This window comes from Acomys minous (assembly GCF_964271855.1).
Source record: "Acomys minous genome assembly, chromosome: 6".
Lineage (NCBI taxonomy): Eukaryota > Metazoa > Chordata > Mammalia > Rodentia > Muridae > Acomys > Acomys minous.
In genome coordinates this window covers 40,835,985-40,852,415 of record NC_140487.1, presented here as the reverse complement: position 1 = coordinate 40,852,415, position 16,431 = coordinate 40,835,985, and the positions used below count along the sequence as shown (strand labels likewise).

The window sequence follows — 16,431 nt, the reverse complement described above, 5'->3', positions numbered from 1 at the left end:
GGGATGAGTGGTAGAAAGAGATAGAGCAGAGAGAGAGGGAGAGAGAGGCAGGGGGAGAATTCACCCACACAGCTCTGGAGCTTGGCAAGCCCTGAGACTGGATGAGTGAGTCAGCAAGCTCAATTCCCCGAAGAGCTGAAAGTACAGTCCACGGCTAAAGTCCAGCAGGCTCCTAACCAAGAAGGGGCAGTATCTCAACTTGAGAGTGAAAGAAGAGGAAGAAAGTCAATGTCCCTGTGTGAAGGCCATCAAGCAGGGAGAATCTTCGTATTTGAGGGAGAGTGGTCTGCCTTTACTGTCCATGAAGTGATTAGACAGGGCCCCTAGCACTGGGGAAGGTCACACTCCATCACTGTAAGAAAGATTACAGCCTGTCACACTGGAAAAGACCATAGCCCACTCAGGACAGGGGGATCAGGGACCATCATATTGAGGAGGACCTCATCACTCTGAGTAGGAAAATAGCCCATCACTCGGGGGAGGACCATCGCCTGTCATTCTGGGGAGGACTATCACTCATCACTCTGGGGAGGACCATCACCCTTCACTCTGGGGAGGACCATTGCCCATCACTCTGGAGAGGAGCATTGCCCATTACTCTGGGGAGGATCATCGCCTGTCGCTCTGGGGAGGACCATGGCTCATTCTGGAGACACCAAGACCCATCACATTTATGTTACTCATTCCACCAATTTAAACGTTAACTGTATCCAAAACATCTCCAAAGAAATATCTAGAATATTGTAGACTAAATATCTAGGCAACTGTGGCCCAATCAAGATGACACATAAGAATAACTATATCACAGTTGCTTTGGGGGTAAAAGTCATGACCAGGCTTTCATGGCAGGTCATTGGACCCCTTTAACTGGGTGGGTGCAACTTCAGATGCTCCAGCGCTGGGCTGGAGGTGGAATAAGGAAAGTAAATGTTCTTGTTGTAGGATTCCCAAGTGAGAAGGGGACCAGCTCGTCCCACATACAAGTCCCAGACCTCAAGCACAGGCCCTAGTAATCACACATAAAACTGGTAAGTGAATCAGAGCAGAACTCAACCACAAGGGGGAAGGAAACCAGGTCTTTTGTGTATGTGCAACATCTCCAGCCAACTCCTGCTTTCTAAGCTTTTTGCATCCACTTCCAAAACCCAGCAACCCTTCTTGAGTGAGAAGTCATGTGGACTGTATGTTGTAAGAGTCTCATCTGTCTGCCCTGCGTCCTCAGGCAGTGGTCACACAGCACAAGGAATTCAGTTAACTTTGTGTTCCCATGGTAACAGAGGTAGTACCTTAAAGGCTCAGCTCAGGGTTGATGTCACCCAAGTGCTTTTCACAAGGGTCTGCTTGCTGGTAAAGTCAACCTTTCTTGAAATTGCCTCTTGGCCCTACCCCTGACTATGACGATCCCCACTTTCTCCAACTTCCCCCCAAGTTTTAGTGCTTTTAAATGGAACAGACCAGGACAGGACTTCATTTCTGTACCCATCCTCATGTCCGCTTCCCTCGTTTCTCAGCAAAAAAAATCCCCTTTATCTCTATGAAAATGGCTGCCCATCCTATCTTATAATTCTCTTCCCTGCAGGCATTCTGCCCGCACCCACACCCAGCTGATTAAATTGCCCCACAGCTCGCTGATACTGTTTATTCTTTTGAGTCTTTTCTTTCTCCAAGTTTCATTTGCACAGGTCCTACTGCAGCGTGCTGAGTGTCTGAACTCCTCTGAGGGATATCTTGTCCTGCACTAATCCCATTAGGTGGTGCATTTTGCATTTCAGATGTGGTGGTTTTCATCTCGAGAAATTTGATTTCTGTTTTTAAAATAACTGCTATGCTTCTCCTCGGCTTTTGAGTGCATAAAATAACATAATGAAAATGGTCACCTTTCATTCTGATAATTCCAACAAGAATGCCTATTCTGGGCTTTTCCGATTGATTGTTGTTGCTGTTACAAACTGATTTTCTGCTTTGTGGTAGGTAATCTCTGATGGATGTCAGGCTTTGTGGATTTTATCTTGCTGGATGTTAAATATTTTTGTATTCTTATAAACAGTGTTGATCTGTCCACCGCCAAGGTTCTAGACTGTGATGAAGTCTTTGGGGATTTTTGTTTTGTCTTGAGATGTTATTGTTAATCTAAGACCAGGGAGTGATTATCCCAGCTCCCAAGGGATGACTCTTCAGAAAACTATATCCAACTTACATTAACTGAAGCAGCCCAGCCTTTTTATTGGGTGCAGGGGGTCTACATTAGCCCAGATACTGCCCGAGCCCTGGGCACTGTGACCCCCACAATCTCTCTCCTGGTCTTGGTAGCTTCCTCACATATCTGTACTGGATAGGTTCCTCCTGATGTGTCTGAATTGCTCCCTCTGTACAGACCTTTTACATAAAGCATTCTACCAAGCAAACTCTCCTCTCAACCCCTGAACTCCTGTTCTTTCTCCCAGTTCAAAGAGTTAGCTGGACTATGCCAGCTGCACCAGCCTTCTGTGTGTTCAGGTACCTTAAGGCAAGAATCCATGACAACTAGAAACTTGTTTCCATCCTTCAGGACTTCTTTTCATCAGTCTCCAATACGCAATCATTAAAACCATTTTCCTGCAACCTTTTTTTCCTATTATTTGGTGTCCTGGAAAGAATAGAAAGGCAGTCTCTATTAATCTGCCTGAACCCAAGGCAGACCTCACTGTCTGCTGCATCTTGAAAGAGCCACGAGCAAAGCACAGATCCCACTCCTCCAAAGTGTACAGTTATCTGGTTTTCAGCTCATTCAAAATGACATTATTATATATTGACCTCTAATTCCAGAATGTTTCCATCACTGTCTGTGCCCATCAGAGGAAATTTCTATCCTCCCCTACAAAAATAAAAGCCAGTCACCTTTCTTCTGGCTCTATGGTTTTTCCTGTTCTGGACATGTTATATAAGTTGGCTCATATAATAACTATTCTTTTTTTTTTTCTAGTCTCTTTCAGCAGATAGTCAAGCTAAAGTAGAGTTGACAACTTCCTGGCTATTTAAAATGGATCTCTGGGGCTAGAGAGATGGATTGTTCTTACAAAAGACTTGGGCTCAGTTTCCAGCACCAACATGACTGATAACTCATAAACATCTATAACTCAGTTGCTGTGTTCCTGATCTCTCTTTGTTGTAGGCTTTCCAGCCAGAGAAATAGAACACTAAGGCTCTTGTGCAGGGAGCCATTTATTACATGGTAGCACAGGCTGTGAGGGTGTGTTCCCCTTCAAAAGTAGAACACAGAATATAGTGGAACAGGTGTGTGTGTGTGTGTGTGTGTGTGTGTGTGTGTGTGTGTGCGCGCGCGCATGCTTCTTTGCCATATATAGTGTCTTACATTCTGATTGGGCATTTGAGACTACTGGACAGTAAGGCCAAAAAAGATGTTAATGGAGGGAGATTACAGAAGAAATGTGATGAAACCATACATGTAATCACGGATACTGGCTGATCAACCTGCATGGTTGTTTTCTGGTCTTCTTCCCTTGGCTCTCAGGGGCTCCTGCTACTTTCTGACATCCATAGGCTCAAACCTCACACTTATGCTTAAGAACATATCAATAAATAATTAAAGATGTTATATATCTATGCACACTTGTACACACACATACACACACACCATCACCACTATACCACACCACACCACACCACACATATAATACCCCTTATAAGGATGCAGCAGTAACTGGAAAACTTAATGATTCTCTGTATTTAAGGAACCTTTTTTTTTCAAATCAAAAGATGCCCATAAACAAACTGAATAGAGCCTCAGTGGGCTCACATGAAAGAGAACACTGATAAGAATAGCCCTTTGCAGAAGAGACTAATCAAACAAAGAACAAGCAACCAGAAACAGCAAGAAAAACAGGCGCAGGGACTGGGAAGATCCAATTCCCCACCTTGCTCATTCAAAAGATTTAGTTTCAACCAGAAGCTATGAGACATGCAAAAGAGCAAGTGAGGGACAGTCCCATCATCAGCTAGGAGTGACCACTTTAGCCCTCCCTAAATTTTTGTGAATGTGCTCACTGTCTTCCATATGCTCAAAGTTCTGTGTATGTGTTTCTACACCCTCAGGAGTGTGTCAGAGCTCCATAAAGCCAATCTGACATTTCATCCTCTAGATTTGCCTTTAATGGACGTAGACAGACTTTTGGCTACTTCGTCTGGTTCTTTTACCTACCTCCCTACACCACCCTATTCCTTCCAACCCCTCAACACTAGGTAGGAGAGAAAGAAGGTTAGAGGGCCTAGGAGATGTCAACATTGTTAGACTGCTTCCTACTGATTAGGGGCATTGAGTTCTTTGGGGACAAATTTGATCAACATTATCAGGATATCTCCAACCAGCAACCAGCATTTCAGCAAACAGCAGCAGAAGTAGCAGCCACTCTTGGGGCTCTCACATTATAAACCCCAGAAGTACCCAGAATTCCAAACATAAACTATTTTCAGCTGACAAAATCATGCCCTTGCTAGAGCATGAGGCAAATCATAATTAGCTACTGTGGACAATCTAAAGCAGCCCCATATCCCACACCTGGGATTAAAACAAAGACATGACATTCCCACAAAACCAAATTCTCACTACAAATGGAGGTATTATCCTGTTGTCTGTGCATCTGCCATCAGCAGCTTCCTGAAAAGGCATCTGTAAATTGCCTCTGAATATTTCTGACAGATGCCCCCTGGGGAAAAGGCTTGTTTACCTGGGCCAGCTTTGAATCAGATGGTCAAATGAAACAAGCAGCCAAGTGCTGTCTCTCAGGAGATCACTGATCATGACAAATGCTGCCAGTCTCCTGGGAACAAAGCCTCTGAAGGGTGTCAAGCCTAGTTTGCTCACTCCCAGGCCTTCTAGGTTGCATGCTTCTACCAGAACTGGGCTACTAGTTTTCAAAGCTGTCTCAAGGATGGAGAGGGAGGGAGAATGAGAGAGAGACAGACAGACAGACAGACACAGAGACACAGAGAAAGACAGAGAGAGAGACAGAGAGAAACAGAGACAGAGAGACACACAGAGAGAAACAGAGACAGAGAGAGATAGAGACAGAGAGACAGAGAGACGGAGAGAGAGATAGAGAGACAGAGAAAGACAGAGAGACAGAGAGACAGGACAGAGAGAGAGGAGAAAGGAGTAAACAAAAACAACATGGAACTGGATGGTTTAGCTGAGATTCATCTATTTTTTTTCCTCCTGGGATTCCCACAAGACTTTGGCTACCTTCCCAGTGTTCTACAAATGTGGACATTTTTTTTCCACTCTGCTGCCATCTCTCCCACACAGCTTTTTGAGAATCAGTTCAGAGAGATTGAGTAAATATCCTCTTAAAAACTGTTTTGAAAAGGGAACGTGAAGTTGGAAAGGTGGAGAGGTAGAGGTCCATCTGGGGAGTTGGGGGGAAGATGGTGAATAGGACCAAAATACTCTGCATCAAAGTCTTAAAGCCTTTAGTGAAAATCTTAGTTCAAAAAGAAGATATATATATATATATATCTCATATATATATATGAACATAGTCTGATTCTTAGGTCTGATACAAAGGCAAGCAGACAATCTCTAGAATACAATTTGAATGTGATAGTTAGTTTTGATGGTCAATTTGATCAGGAAACAGCTAAGACATTAGGAACACATGCCTCTGTGTCCGGGTGAGTGTTTCTAGAGATGCTTGGATTATTGGAGCTCTGACAAAACTCTTCAGCCCCTAGGGCCAGCCTTGATCACTTCTTCAGTCAGTTGTCTTTGTTTTCCCTGGCCTTTGATACACACAGTCCAATTAGCCCACCGCCCTCATCACCATCAGTACTTATACCCAGAGCATCCTGGACAATCTTCTAAGCCTCACTGTTCTTTTTATCAAACTGCATATGAAGAAAAAAAAAAGAAAGCTTCCATCTTCACTCACCAGGAAAATGCAAATCAAAATCGCACCGAGCTTCCATCTCATCCCAGTTAGAATCAAAATTCAGAAAAAAAAAATGAAATCTAAAAGTCTTGATTGAGTTGGAGGCAGTATGGTGGGAAGAGGTAATGCAAAGCTATTTACAACACAGGAATGGCCATTATTCAAAAATGCGATGAGGACATGTGGGAAGGTGAATTAGCACAGGCCCCTGATGGGAAGCGGTGACGATGTCCCTCAAACTACAACAAACCTACCACCTGACTCAGCTGTGTGTCTCCTGGGAAGATGATCACATGGCATACATAATGGAATATCATTCAGTAGTGAAAAAACGAAATTGTGTCCTTTACAGGAAAACTGACCAAACTAGAGCTCATGTTTAGTAAACTAAGCAAAGCCATCATATCATTTGTGAAAATTACAAAAAAAAGGAGGGAGTCATAGGCTCCAAGGAAAGGAGAGGGTGACCAGAAAACAAGGCAAGAGTGGGAAGTTGGGAGGGAGAGAACTCAAGTGAGGATTCTGTAGGGACAGAAATGAAACCCAGCTGTGTGTAATTAATACACATAAAAGGAATCAGCTTCAGAAGAAGAAGCCTTGCTGTGCTGGTGGCCAGGTTCTGACACTAGTTCCACACAGTGAGTTTCAGCAGCGCATCTTGGAAAAGTGGGACTTTTGATAAAGCTGTGTTTCCTTGGGGAGATTTCAGCCTACTTAGACCAGCTGTTTGGTACAGAACTGTTTGCTTCAGCATTCAGCCAGCTATGTGTCCTCAAGAGCAACAGGAAGGAGGAACATCTCTCCTCGTCAGACACTGGAGCCCTGTCTTAGCGTGGACACTTGTTTCTAATATGACATCTTCCCCCATTTTTCCCAAGAGCCTATATTGGCTTGGAAGATCATTTACTTGAAATAAAGTGATCTCCCTCCCGCCCTCCCTCCCCAACTCTTCCACACACACACACCCCTTTCCTGCCCCACCAGCCTCATCCTAATGACAACATTTTCAAGACTCATTTTTCATACCCATCTCCCCTACCTCCAGTGGGAAGGAACCTCTTATTTGATTATGAACTAGAAAGAACTGTTCCCTCAGGAGAATGGAATGGGAACTTGAGGCTGAAGTCACTGCTGTTACTCGGTCTGATTCTCCAAGGGAAGGAAACCCGTCAACGCGTGAGCAGCCCACAAACGTGTCCCAAGTTGACTTCAATCCGTTTAACTCTCTACAACCCGAGAGAGAACCAGGTGCCTTTCCCAGATCCTCCTGCAAGATTTTGATGCCTAGACACTGTGGGCTGTGCCTTCCAACCCTCCTCCCTACTACAGGGACCAATCACATTTCAGGAGAGAAACTGCCCAGAATCTGGAGCTGGGACATCCTACCAGCGTGTTAGTCAGGGTGCTCATTCCAGTGGCTTCCTCCTCTGTGTGCTGCTGCGAATGCCACTGCGGTTGGAGACGCCGGCTTCTGATGCCCTTGAGACCTGGCGCTGAGGATAGCCATTAAAGGCATTAAGTAGCCATTGAACCATCCAGCTGTATTTGCAAAAGTTTGTGTGTACGTTGTTAACTGCATGGTAGGGCCTGTGGCTTTCCTCACTTTCTCAAAGGGACCCAAGAGCTAAAGGATGTTCAGGAGTCACTGCTTAAATAATTGAAGGTGATAAATTATTTATTGAGCCCTTCAAGCCTGCTCGCTGGAATCAAATCATGTACAGGCCTTCAACACACCTTTGGGAAGAAGTTACCTGCTTCTTGCCGCCCCTCTGAAAGCCGTTTGGGCCTCTCTTCCAGGAGTGCCTGTCCCCTGGCTTTGCTTACATTCTGTCTTTCCCAGAGGGGCCTCAGTTTTCTACTAAGTGACTCTCCACAGCCAGGAGACAGAAGAAAATCGCCAAGCCAGAGTATATGCTCCCTTGGAGCAGCATTGGCTCTTAGTAGGTGTGATGGCTGAGATCGGTAGTCAGCTTGACAACTTACAGAGCCACCTACGAGATGGCCTTCCCCTGGGAACCTCTGAGGGCCATTATTAGGTGGAATTAATTATTAAGAAGAATGTCGCATAGCCCAGACTGCAGGAAGAGGAGATGCGAGCTGAACAATATCTTTCACCTCTGCTTCCTGACTGTGGCTGCAACGTGGAGGCAGCAGCAGCCTCCTGCTCCTGCTGCCTCATGTGCAAACTCTTTTTCCTTACCATGTTTTCAATGGTCCAAGGATGTAGCTCAGTAGTTAGAGCTAAGGGACTAGGAGTCCAAACAGCTCCCTGACTGGCAGACAGATAGGGAAGTAATAAAATCTACAGATAAATGATAAAGACAGAGCAATTTAGGCATCTCCCTTATCCTCCTGCCCTGAGCCAAAGGCCTGGGGAGCACTCTTCCCTCATTAGTAGGGCTATCTACTGACTGACCAGTCTAGGCTGGTCACCGACGTTCAGGACCAGACTGGAACATGTTCCCCCAAATCTGTGGGCCTATCAGCTTCCCTCTATTGATCTAGACTGGCCAACCCTAGATTAGGAGATCAGACCACTCCATTCCACTGTAGACCCTCAAAAGCCCCAGCCCTTCATGGCTTTAGCTTTCCAGTTCCCCACTCTATTCTGTGGCGTGTTTTTCTCTTTGTGTATCTTGTTCTCTCTCTTACTATTGTCTCTCTCGCACTCTCCATTTGTCTCTCATTCTATCTGTCTGTCTGTCTGTGGGTGTGCTTCTTCCTCTTCAATAGACATCTGTTTACTCCGCTGTGACATTTCTCTGCCTCTCTCTGTCTTTCTCTATAAATCTCTTTGTGTCTTTCTGTCTCTGTCTCTGTCTCCATCTGTGTCTCTGTCTCTCTCTGTCTCTGTCTGTCTGTCTGTCTGTCTGTCTGTCTGTCTGTCTCTCTCTCTCTCTCTCTCTCTCTCTCTCTCTCTGTGTGTGTGTGTGTGTGTGTGTGTGTGTGTGTGTATGTCTTTAATAGAAATGCAATCCATCCACGTCCCCTGGCCCCCTACCCTGAGTGTCTGTGCAAGTGTACACATGTGTGTACCTTCCCCTTAGATAAAAATGTATTCCATCTATTGATTTTGCTTTTGTGCCTGCCTGCCTGCCTGCCTGTCTGCCCTAACCCCACTCACACACACACATGGTTTTTTGGTTTTTGTTTTGTTTTTTGTTTGTTTGATTTTTGGCTGCCAGAGAAATTAAACCCAACCCTTACATGGTAACAGAGGCATATGCCATCAGCCAAGCCTGACCACCTGAATTCAGTGCTCAGGAACCTCATGCTCAGAAACACCTGTAAGTTTTCCTCTAACCATGTGCACAACAGTATGCACACACATGAATACACATACACACACACACACACACACACACACACACACACAGAGAGAGAGAGAGAGAGAGAGAGAGAGAATACATGTTAAATAAATCTGTAAACTGCAGTTTTTTAAAAGCAGCTTTGATGTTTGAATCTCACTCCAAAGGGGAAACAGAATAGACAGCAGAAGTGGTTGAAGAGAAGGAACAGAGTAGGAGAGGGAGTGCTGAGGGAAATGAGGGTGGAGATTAGATGTGGGGATGAGTGAAGGACAGAAGGCTTGCAGAGAGAAGCTAAACTGTGGGCAAGGGCATCTCTGAGACAAGCTTAAGATCAACAACAGAGTAAGCTCCTGGGAGGATATGGGGGTGACCCTGGCTGAGACTCCTAGTAGCAGGAGTCATGGAGACTGAAAAGGACACCCTCTAACTAGAAGGACTCCTAGTGAAGGGAAGGGAACACCAATCCACCCACAAAACTTTGACTCAAAATTTACCCTGCTTACAAGATGTGCAGGGATAAAGATAGAGCAGAGATTGAGGGAATGCAGAGATTGAGGCACTAACTGGCCAAACCTGAGACTCACACCAAAGCAGAGAGCCAACCCCTGACACTACTAATGATACTTTGCTATGTGTGCAGACAGGAGCTGTCTTTTGTGAGAGACTCCACCCAACAACGAATCAAAACAGACTCTGAGACTCACAGCCAAACACTGGGCAAAGCATAGGAAGTCTTGAGAAAAGGTGTGTGTGGGAGAGAATAGAAGGACCTTGGGGGTGCAGGAACTCCTCAAGAAAACCAACAGAACCAACTAACCTGGGCACAGAGGAGTTTGTGGAGACTGAAGTGCCAACCAAGGACCATGCATGGGCTGGACTGAGGCCCCTTATTCATATTTACTTGATGAGTAGTTTGGTCTTCATGTGGCTTCCCTGGTAAGGGGAGGGGTGGCTCTCTCTGACAAGGAGTCCGTTGCCTGCTTTTCAATCACTTCCCCCCTGGCAGGGCTACCTTGCCAAACCACCAAGGAAGAGGATGTGCTCAGTCATGATGTGACTTGATGTGCTGGGGTGGGTTTGGTGGGGGGGGGGCTTCCCCTTTTGTGAGAGGTTATGGAGGAGGGAGAGGGAGGGATGGTAGGACCAGAAGGAGAGGGGGGAGGGAGCTATGATTAGTATGTAAAGTACATAAATTAATAAATTTAAAAAGCACCTTTATCAGATGGTTTATTACAGCAATGACAAAAGTAGCTGATACAGCAGGTGTTCTCCAAAAAAACACCCAGGTGTTCCCAACACACACACCTGGTCACCTCTGTGAAGGGCACAGAAGACCCAGTGCCATGTCTTGATCACAGCCTCATCAGTAAGACCCAGGACCACTTTAAAGTCTGACCTTATTACCTAGGCAGGGCAAATACACACATGACCAGAAGGCCTACAGGACAGTCTCTGAAACATCATCATTTGTGACATGTTTGGAAGAAGTGTCAGCCACATCCAGATTGTCAGATTCCAGGTTCAGTCTTTAATTACATATTTTTCTCCCCAGTGCAGCAAAAAGGAAATTAAAAGAGCATTGCTAGCACCTTCTCTGCAGAAGCAGAAAGATCCCAAGTGATGGGAGGACAAAGTGGCAAAGGTCCTGGGAGTCTTGTCAGTTCAAGCTCCACACCAGTGCCTGGACCCCTGTCAGTGCTTTGCCTAAAACCCTGGAAGTCACTGCTTGAGCAAAGACTACTTACTATCAGGGAAAACAGCTGGTGCTTTACCTAACAGGTAAGTCTCAGGGTTTGTCAAACAGGTTTCCCTCAGCAAGCAGAAAACAAAACACAGACATGGTGATACTTCAGTGTCATTAGTCCCAGCTGAGGCAGGGGAATGGCTTGAAAGTAGAAGTTCCAGAGCTGGAAAACATGCTGAGACCTTGTCTCTTATCAGAACATAACAAACGCATAAAAGGCTACAAATCCCAGCTGGGAGGTGTCTCCCTCTGTGGCTGAGGCAGCGATAAAAGGGCATCAAGTGCTCGAGGGGAAGAAAGTTCTGTCAAACAAGTGATGGACACTTGCAAGGACATTTCCTCCGGCTCAGTCTGTCTGAGACTTTGCTTCTACTGCGTCGGCACTGTGGTACCGGGGCCTAAGGGTAACTCCCAGTTCAGATGGAGAATAAGACAGCCCTTAGCTCTTCCCATCTTGTGAGCACACCTGGGCAGAACTTTGGGCTGTGCCTTAGGGACTGACTACTGCCTTGAGTAGCTCAAACTGCCAGGGAGAATCACGTGGCCCTTAAGGATGTTAAACTGAGGGAACTTTCAGAGATCCACCTGGATTCCTATTGCCCTCTGGAAGCCTGGCCTAGCTTCACCTGGTCCCATGCCTTCAATTTTTATATGCACTATTGACACCCTGGGATATTCTGAGAAAGCCCCCCTTGGATAATTAATTACCTTTCCTATGAGTAACAAGTTTCATTAAAAATTACTTAATAAATTAGAAAACAGTAGGAAAATACACATTTAAGCATTAACACACATATAAGCTTGTCTTACATGTCTTTTTTTTTATACTTTAAAGGTGGGATTCCTCATGACTCAGCCTGAAGCTGCCACAAAGTCCAGATGTGCTAAACCTAGCTGACACTTACTGGCATACTCTGTCACCAGGGAGGATAGTAACCTGTCCCAGACGGTTTGTAAATTGTGGTGAAACCTCTGAAGTCCCTTCTTTTGTGGCCAATACCTTCACTCGGATGTTTGATACTAAAGCTACAAGGAATGCAGTGCATTTTCACTGGAGGATGGCCCTTGGGCTGTGACCCTGGAGGTCACTCCAGCAAGCAGCTATAGGGGCAGATGGGGGGTGGGGTGGGATTCACTCTCACATTAAAGAAAAATCTGTCTTTTCCTTTGTAACTCCCTTGACCACACACACACACACACACACACACACACACACACACACACACACACGGTGACCAGGGAGAAGAAAGGGGCCACTCGCACACTATCTTTGTACTGGGTGCAACCCAGTTTCATAGTATCAGTGTGACAGCATTTGGTCACCTCCTAATTCTCACAGGTGTGGCAGGAGCAGGCAGATCTATGTAAGTCAGGCCCAGCCCTTGATTGGTTTCTCAAATCCCATTTCAAAACAGGTACTACTGGAAATACAATTTTTAAATTTCATCTTCAACTTCATTATTCAGGAAGACCAAAGTCCGAACATAGGACCTCAAGCTCGTGGTACTGATGACCTTGCTAGCTTCTGCGCGCCTTGGCTGGCTTAACTGAACTGCTTCTGGACAAATCTAATTAAGAGATTATAATTAGAAAGCTTTCTACTTAGTTTCTAATAAAAAAAAAAAAAAGAAGAGAAGAAGGAGAGGAAAACCCAGTAATTAAATTGTTATGTGATGTTATGTTAAATAGTTTGAATTTTAATTTTAGAAAATTAAAAAAAAAACCCTTTGAAGCCTACTTGGGTAGTGAAGTTTATCATCTATTATAGCTGTGGGTAGATTAAAGGGAAATTACAAATGGAATTAAGAGGCAAGAACATTTCTGAAATGTTGCCAAATTTCAAGTTTGACTTTCTGTGTCTTCCTGATGCTTCCATTTTCTCTACACCCAATAGTGCCACTGTGGCCCCAGGTCATAAAGCAGGCTGATCCTTACCTCTTAGGTCCTTGCCCAGCTCCTCCTGCAGGGACAGCAGAGATATGAGCCGCATCACCAACAGCAAGGACAAGGCAGGCAAGTTCCAACATTTCTAAAAGTGAAAACAAAAATCTCTAAAAATTAATGAAAATGATACTATCTGTCTTTCAGATTAAATGTAAGGGAAGGGCATGGAATAGCACCAAGAACCTAATGTGTGTGCGACTGCCCAGCAGGAGCTGAAAGCTTTGGTCTCACCTATTCCCCTCGGTTTTCTTGCAAAGGCAGATCACATAAGAGGACAGAATGGGATTAGATCTGAGTTTTATATTTCATCCCCACACACCTCTTCTCCTCAAATCCTTACTTTCTATTGTGCAGCAATAGAATTAAGAGGTTAAAATAATGCATATAAGGTGCCGAGCAAGTATGCTACTTCTCAGGGGGGAAAAAAAAAGTCATTTATTCAGATGAGACCCTTCAGGAAAGGTGGTGCCTTAACACAGCCATAGGATTTTGGTGACAGTGCAGACCTGTGGGTCAAACAGTTTGAACAGAAGTGAGCCGTCTCCTGCTGTTGTCCCCAACCACACAGGCTGGGCCAGGATGTCCAATGGCTTGTGATAATGTTCTGCCACCCACTTTAAGGCAGGGCACGGTCACACCACTTGGTTTGGCCAATGAAATCAGAGCAGATGCGTTGGACACCTGCCTCACTGGAAAACGCTTGCCTGGGTTTCAGGTGGTGGTGCTGGGGTTCTTTCCTCTCTTGTTCTCCATCAAGGTTCCTCCAGTCTGGACCCTGGAATAAAAAGAAACAGAAAGCAGAGCTGCAGAAATTGGCCTGAGGGTACTGACAGGAAGCAGCCTTGGGTAAGATACTGAGACGTGGGGGAGGTTCTGTTATCACAGCAAAACAAAATAGTGCAGAAATACTTTTTCATGATTTTTAAAACTAAATCCCACTGTAAGCTTTTTTGTAAAAAAAAAAAAAAAAAAAAAAAAAGAGCATTAGTTTAAAAGAGGTTTTAGTGGGAGAAGTTAATAAATTCAGCTCTCGTGCATGCTCTAGGTTAGGTTGGGGTTGAGTGTGTGCCCCTTGTATGTGGTTGACTGCACTGTAGGGCAGATGCATGGGCAGCTAGAAGCAGGAGGTGAAGACAGAACCTAGGAAGTACACGGTGTTTGAAAGTGGTAACAATGTAGGTCCAGGAAATATGCTCCGGATGCAGTTTTCCCCATGGGAAGGAGCCTGGGTGTGGTCTTCTGTGGGAGAAGACAGCAAAATAGATCGGGCAGAAGGAGAATCTGAATTGTGCCGTCTTTGTCCCCGTCGTCTCACCAACCTGTAGAGGGCACAGGCGTGGGTGAGTTCAGAAGAATCACAGATTGAGGACAAGGGGACAGCTGCAACCACGCCAACTGCTACCGCGCACTGAACCTTATGGAGACCCTGCCTGTCAGAATCGTAACCTAATGAATCTGGACCTCTGGACTCTCGGGAAAACATAGAGATGGTCAGCCAGCAGATATATGTGCAAGTGCACAGTGCAGAGTCTGTGTGGTACTTTACTGTTTCTATTGATAGTCTCTGTGAAATTCCAATATTATTAATTACCTTAAGTTCACTGTGCAAGTGTGTCTCTGTCTGAAATCCTGCCAGCGTTCCGGTCTTCTCCACCAGAATGGCCCATGAAGTCATGGTTACAGTTTTCTAGGGCTTCACAGACTAAGACTCCAACTGTCCCCTTCTACCAACCACTTCCAAAGCCTTTTGAACTACATGGTTGTGTTTATTAACAACCCCCAGTTCTGGTATCAATTTTCTGTATTATTTACTTGTCCTTCTGTTTTAAAATATTTGACAAAATTACCTTAAGGAGAAAAAGGTTTATTTGCTCCTACAGTTCAATAATATAGTTTGTCAAGGCTTGGAAATCCTGGTAGCTGGAGTGTTAAGCAGCTGGTCACTTTGCATCTACAGTCAGGGAACACAGGAAAATAAATGCTATGTGCTTCTCCCTTTTATTCCATCTAGGACCCAAGACCAGCCAATGGCATATCCCAACATTAGAATAAATAATCCCACCTCAGTTAATCTAATCTAGAAGATATTTAAAATAATAATAGTATGTCTCTCAAAATAACACAGTAAACAGAAATAATACCTATATTTTCTAGAGAAGCAGAAACATAGAATGAATACACATATGTGTATGTATATACATATATATGGTGTATATTATATATGTATATATATCATGTATGTATGTATAGTGTGTATATACATATATAGTATGCTTCTATACATGTATAATATGTATACTATACATAGTGTAGTACTATAATACATATATGTATACTATATGCATTATTTCAACTGTATTGTGTAAGATAATTTAGTAAATTCTTTACATATATTCATTATGTATAACCTATCTGTGTATGTATATATTTTATATATTCATTATATATAAATATATATAAAGAATATATAAAGGATTTATTAATCAGCTTATACTATGTATGTATACACAATGTATACATATGCATACTGTATATACATATATTCTATATATATATACACACACATATGGCATATATACACATAGGGTATGTATATACACATAAAGAATGTATGTACATATATATGCTGGGTATACTATGTTTATGTATACTACATGCATACAGTTGAAATAATCCAACAACAGCTTGGGGCCAGTCTTGGGACTGGGTACCAGAGCAGTTGCTATAGTCAACAATAGCTTTCTCACAAAGAACTGAGAAGCTGGTAATTGTTCAGTCTATTAGGCAGGGTGCCTCAACAATATCAGTCTGGCACTGAAGGCCTGAAGGGTCCTTAGAGCCTCAGTCCACACTGGAAGCCCAGAAACTCTGGTGAAGCAATCAGCAGCCACAGCAGCAACAGGATAATGAACTTAGCAGGGAAAGAGACAATCAAGCAGAAGGTGACTGACCTTCCCCCTTTGGGTTTTGTTAGTCTAGGCAGCTACCAGAATGCACTGCTGTATTTGGGGTGTGTCTTCCCATATCTATTAAGGCAACAAAGATAATTATCTACAATTGTGTCCGAAGGGCAACCTGAGGTGGACAGTTCTTTAATTGAGGCTCCTAAGTTGTGGGAAGTTGACATCTGAAACCAAACATCACAGTAGCTCTATGTTTGCAGGGAGGGGTTGGATGCTATGAGATGCAGCAAAGTCTGCTTCTCTTCTGAGGAGGCAGCTGCCAAACCTTCTAGAACCACATGAGTAAAACAGAACAAGGTCTTAATCCCAGCACCTGGGAGGCTGAAGCAGGAGGATCACGGTGAGTTTCAGGCCAGCCTGGGGTACATAGTGAGTTCAAAACCAACACGGAAAATGCTGCCCAATTACAAGAAGGGAGATTTGTTTCCTGCTTTCTGGTGAGCAGAGGAGATCATTGGTGAACTGCTCCAAGGTGCCGTTGCTCTGCCAAAGATCAAGAGTAGCAGTTTCACTGTAAGCCCACCTCCAGGTAGTGTTTTTCAGAT

At 44.3% G+C, this 16,431-nt stretch overlaps 1 long non-coding RNA gene across 1 annotated transcript; it reads right to left on the bottom strand.

Moving 5' to 3' along the window:
* Positions 1 to 2,563: 2,563 nt before the first annotated feature.
* LOC311599220 lies at positions 2,564 to 16,070 on the bottom strand. Its single transcript, XR_014779816.1, has 5 exons — positions 15,875 to 16,070; positions 14,771 to 14,874; positions 13,628 to 13,698; positions 12,915 to 13,008; positions 2,564 to 2,626 (listed from the first exon to the last, which is right to left on the bottom strand). It is a non-coding gene; the product is annotated as an uncharacterized lncRNA (long non-coding RNA).
* Between the last annotated feature and the right edge of the window lie 361 nt (positions 16,071 to 16,431).